Genomic DNA, 6,366 nt, shown 5'->3' on the forward strand with positions numbered 1-6,366 from the left:
ATCGATCACACTATCAGCTGAAGAACTCGGTATAATTAGATTTATCATTTTGAATATGGCATGTATAGGAACTTAGACTTTTGAGTTTTGTGTCAATGTTAATTAGCCAAATGTGATGGCTTACTTTAGCATTTGATTCATTTTGTATAAAGCCATGAATGTAACATCCCGAATTAGGGCCTAATCAGAATAGTGGTTTTGAGACCACAAATTTGAAAATAGAAATAATCATTTTATGATTCTTATGAGGTTTATGTTATGAATGCATGCTTGTGTGAAAGTTTCGTGAAGAAATTCTATGCATAAAATGTCTAATGGCATTTTGGGGACCAAATTGAATAAAGTGCAAAACTTGCATTCTAAAAGCTTTAAGCATGAAATTGCTTTAGATTATGAATTTGAGGGTCCTAATTATCAATTTGACCAATTTCTATAATTTTGGACAAAAATGGACATGCATAGGAAAAATGTAAATGAGAAACCCTAGAGGTAATTTGGTAAATAAAAGAATAAAAAGGGAAAAATAAGTCAGAATTGGTGTCCATCTTCTTCCTTCATTGCCAAAAATTGCAAGACACCATAGCTAGGGTTTGTTCAACATTTCCAAGCTTGATTGTAAGTGCATCCTAGCCCTGTTTTTAATGTTCTTTGCATTTTTGAAGTCCTTGAAGCATGATCTACCCATTTCTAGCCATATTTTAAGCTAGGGTTCATGTATAAAATTTGAAACATGTGTGACTTGCATGTATTATGATGATTAATGGAAGAATATGAATGTTTGAGGCATGATAAACATCTTTTACTAGGTGATTTTTAGTGAAAACACCTAAACAAGGGACTTGTTTGTAAAAGTGTAAAAGAGAATAGTAATAACGTGATATAAAAGAAAATATGGGCTAATATGAGCATAGTAAAGGTTCGGCTAGGCTTGGGTAACCAAGAAAATGCATGCATTTCATTTTACGAGCCTAGGGATAAAATCGTAAATAAGTGAAAGTTTAGGGGTCAAAATGTAAATTTTCAAAAGTATGAGTTATGGACCTATTTGAACAATGTGAATAATAAATAAGTTAAATTTGGCATTATAGATCAAGAAAAACATGAACCGGGACTTGATCGAGGAAAGAATAAAGTACACGATAATTAAGCTCGATTATCATCATTTTGTACTGAGGTAAGTACATACGCAAATAATGTGGTGTTGTAGTATGTTTTTAATGCTTTAATATATTGTGATAAATGTTTTATTATGATTATGAGTTATATGCTTATGGGTTTCTATGAAAGCATAAATGTTATTATGGTCGTTATCCACGACGTTACAACCAAGTACGAGGCTGATTCTATACGCAAGTGAGGAAAAATCCCATTTGAACCTTAGGAATAGTTTAGGATACAAGTTACATGTCACTAGGAACTAAGTAGTCCGAACTCTTTGAGTTGTTGGGTTCGTGAGATATGTGGCATCCGAGCTCGTTGAGAGGTCCGAGTTCATTATGGATGCTCGCATCCGAGCTCGTTGAGAGGTTCAAGTTCATTATGGATGTGTTTCATGTTATGTGGTAGCTTCAGCTAGGTTATATATGTGGCACTTATGTGTAAGGTTTTTGAGTATCCAATAGTATTCTGAGTGTTCAATAGGTAATGTAATAAATGTAATGAGAGTTCCGAAGAGGACATATGAAAAAGGTATGGTTATGGATACCTGATGATGAGCACAGGTATGTATGTTAAACTAATGCCTTAATAAAGATCGATTTACGATGAGCACATATATATATGTATATATGTCTGTATGATGAGTAAGTAAGAAGGTTTGAATAATCTTTATGCATATGTTGTAATGTTTTTGCATGTTGACTCCTTACTACCATTTTGTATTATTTGTATGTGGACTTACTAAGCTTTAATACTTACTCCCCTCTCTTTTTCATTCCTTGTAGTTTCGCCAAGCTAGCTCGGGGATCGAAAGCTATCGGAGTATTCGATCACACTATCACTATTTGGTATAGTGAAATTATTATTTTGAGTATGACATGTATAGGAAACTTGGTCATTTTTTGATATGTGTCATGTTATTTGGCCAAATTGTGAAGGACTTTGATAATGATGATTCATTTTGTAATGGCTATGTGATATGGCTCATATTTGATCATTCGAGTTGTAATCTAATTACCCATGCATGCATGTGCTAGTGTTTTGATGGTAGGATATGTTATTGCTTGGTAAGTGCATGATGATGATGTGATATGTTGTTGATCAATGAATCTATGGTAAAGTATGAATTGGGTGCTAAAGGATAAGAGATAACCTAATGGCTTAAAATAATTATAAGTATGAATGCACAATTTGAAGTCACAATAACAAGTTTAATAATTCATGAAATTGGTGTGGAATGCCTCTAAATAGGGTAACAAATGAATATGCAATAGGATGACTTTATGAAGATGTGAGAGTGCCATGGTGTGGCATATTTGAGTGCTTGAATATGTCATGTTACATGTCTTAAAGTATGTTTGAATGTTTGAGTGATTGTGGGTGACCATTGGCTTGGAAAATAGCCCTTAAATGGTCTACACGGGTAGACACACGGGTGTGTGTCTAGATCGTGTGTGACGCGCGGTCTGCCCCATAGGCGTGTTGAATGGCCTTGTGTCCCCTGTACTTAAAATTTCTAAGTCAATATGCGTTATAGTAAACACACGGGAAAAGACATGGCCATGTGTCTCTGGCATGTAGAGCACACGGCCTAGCGCACAGGTGTGTGCCTTGGCCGTGTGCCCCTAAATGAATGATGACATCATAAACAGAATGTCTAGGTTTTTAAACACGGATGATGACACGGGCGCATCTAGGCCGTGTGAGGGACACAGGCTAGGGGCACGGGCATGTGCTCGGTCATGTGAAAACCCCTATAGGTTCGAAATGCAAAATAAATTCTAAAAATTCCACCCGGATTCAGGACACGGGCGTGTCCCAAAGCACACGGGCGTATCCATTACCTCCACACGGGCATGTGAGGCTTAAACCTAAAAATTTCTTAGAATTTCTTTAAGTTCTCAGTTTACTTCCGAATTGCTTTTAATGTATGTTTTAGACCTCATAGGTCCCTAATAAGGGTAATATGATCTTGTTTGATCGGTTTTAATTTGGAATGAAAGTTCATGACCCATATTTTATTAAGACGCCCTGTTTATGTACGGTAATGCCTCATACCTTGTCCCGGTCTCGGGTACGGGTACAGGTAAGAGGTGTTACAATGAAAAATGGCTAATATTAAAAGTTATTCTATGAATGCAAGATAGTCTTTCATGAATGTGAAATTGTTGGCAGGTTTGAGTACATGAAATGTATATAAGCCTTAGCTATGGTTGTTTGGTCAAGAAATCATACTAAGTTAGATTTTGATATGTTGGTCGGTATTAGGTTGTGTTTCAGGGTGGCAAAAGGTTAGGTAGATAGCCTCATATTGTCCACACGGGTAGACACACAAGCGTGTGTTTAGGCTGTGTGTGACACACGGCTAGCCCCATGGGCGTGTTATCCAGCCATGTGTCCCCTGCACGTAAAAATTAGAAGTCAGTATGCATGGTAGTAAACACACGGGTAAAGACACGGTCGTGTGTCACAGCCATGTGAAGGGCACGGCCTAGCACACGGACGTGTGCCTTGGCCGTGTAACCCTTAAGGATTGCTGATGTCAGAAGCAAAATGTCAAGGTTTTCGAACAAGGGCTGAGACACGGGCCTGTGTGAAGGACACGGGCAATGGACATGGGCGTGTGCCAAGCCGTGTGAAAATCCCTGTAGGTTCGAATTAAAAAATAAATCTACACCGGTACAGGACATGGGCGTGTCTCTAGGTGCTTAGGCCATGCGTGCCACACGGGCCATCAACACAACCATGTTCAAGTTCCACATGAGCGTGTGCCATGTTTCAAAGGTCATTTTCCTAGTGTTGGTTAAAGGACCCGAGTTGGTCCCGAGTAGCTTCCAAGAGGTGTTTTGGGCCTTGTAGGCCCATGATAAGAAGTTTTAGACAAAGTTTGAAAAACTTTTAAGTTTAACGGGCTCATATAATCCGACTTGTATGTATATATGTGATTTGTGAACTGTAACGCCTCGTACCCAGTGTCGGCGTCAAACCCGGGTTAAGGGTGTTACATCCTATGTCTAAAGGATTGGCTAAACCAAAGCGTTGATACCACTAAATTTTAACACCCTATACCATACCCGATAGCTGGGTCTGAGTACCAAATATCACAATTAAACCGGGTTACTTAATAGAATTCCTAACTTGATTTAATTACAACTTAAACCACACCAAAATTTCCACGCCCAATGTAGTCCATACAACCACACCAAAATTTCCACGCCTAATGTAATCCATACAACTTTATATTTACTTCTTACATGATGACCTTTCATATAATTTAGAACTTGAATATAATTTCTCTATTATACAATTATTAAAATATTTACAATTATTTTGCCCTAATGGGATGATATGTTTATAATTACAACGACTTGGAGCTTAAAGGTTCGTGGAATTTAATCTCATTTATACCTCGAGGCGTAACCCCTAAGGGTGCCCCTTTACATACATGATACTGCTATGGCACCATCCACGTGAAACTTGTCGATATCTGGCTTTTTCCCTTTATGTTCCATGAATCATTCCTCAATATTGCATTCAAAGTAGTACAAAAGTAAGTCCAGAAGAACTTCATGGGGTTCTATACAACAATACTCATAGAAAACTCTTAATTTGACGAGAAAATAATAAATATTGCATAGAGCTGAAACTCCTTGAGAGACTTGAGAGATGTCACAGGTTTTCCATGGCGGCATTAATGCCTTTACGTGTTCTGAACTAACTGTTAGTGGTCTTGTCTATTAACATACTCATTAACATACTTTCCCAAACACCCCTTTTCATGGGTCTTGACCCCATCTGGCTTCAGCTCAATTTCTACACTCTCCTTCTAAATTCCACTCATCATAGAGTGATCATATATGTGAATACCCATATGATGACCTCTAATGATGGGCTTTTAGATGACTCATCATAATTACTGGTTTCTCACATTGTTTACCTCATTCTATGTAGAACTCTGCTGGTTTATTCCTGACCATGAATTTCTTATGACATCTCTTGTACATGAATCCTTCCTTAAAGAAGAACCCGTTTACCAAGACCTTTATTAGCAGCCTTAAATATGGAACATGGGTGGTGGATAAGCACCCTTCTTTCTTGGCGAATTCATATCTACTAGATAGTTCTAAAGGACTTCTCCATTTCAGCCTAATCTACCATGATGCTCTCAAAATCAAATAGTTTGCCCCATAGACTATCTTTTTCTTAAGTTGCCCTTGATGAACTGCTACTTCCTTTAGCCCCATGTGGACTAACTCATGCTAGAAATTCCTAATAAACATATTTTTTTTCTTTGTAAATCCCTGGCGGGCTTTATTAATCAATCAACTTTGGGCAGACATTCTTTCTATATAGCCCTTTGACGAACTGCCCACCTTTTTTGCTACCTTTTTATCGATCATCAATTAAGATTTCAACTACAATAATCCCTTTTTGTATTTGCTTAGCCAATGTTGGCTCCCTATCAACTTAGATGGAATCTTAATAGCGAGTACTATATTTGCGATTATGTTAAAAGAATTTCTCCTTCCTATCACACATACCTGTGTTAAGACATTTTTATTAGCTCTACTCACTGTTGCATTTTGGCGGATCCTCTTATTATTGCATTTGTCTTCGCTCTCAAACGTACTAAGACCATTTCGTCATACTACTCGCTTCACGAGTCATACATTGACTTCTTCTTTCATGCCCTGGCGGGCTTCCTGGTTCACTGTCCTGGCAGACTTTGTATGTTGTCATAGCCCAATTATGGTCTTACACATTATAATCTCATCTTTACTATCCTGAATGACTTCGTATGTTACCATAGCCCAAATATTGTCTTACACATTATGATATCATGTTTACTGTCCTGACGGACTTCGTATGTTTTCATGGCCCAACTATGGTATTACACATTATGATCTTATGTTTAATGTCCTGGCGGACTTCATATGTTGCCATAGTCCAGCTATGGTGTTACACATTATGATGACATGCACCTATAATTCCAAAAAATTAGTAAACCTTTTTTGAGGTGTCGCCCCAAAGGACCAATCGATAACTGTCGTCACTGTAACACCCCTAACCTATATCCGTCGCCGAAATGGGGTTACGAGGTATTACCGATCATAACACAATTTAGAAAGACTTTCATTACAAAGTAAATCATCTAATAAAAATTTTAAACCAAACTAACATGTTTCAATTGTACCAGTTATCTAATTA

Source organism: Gossypium hirsutum, chromosome A07 (genome assembly GCF_007990345.1).
Source record: "Gossypium hirsutum isolate 1008001.06 chromosome A07, Gossypium_hirsutum_v2.1, whole genome shotgun sequence".
NCBI classification, from domain to species: domain Eukaryota; kingdom Viridiplantae; phylum Streptophyta; class Magnoliopsida; order Malvales; family Malvaceae; genus Gossypium; species Gossypium hirsutum.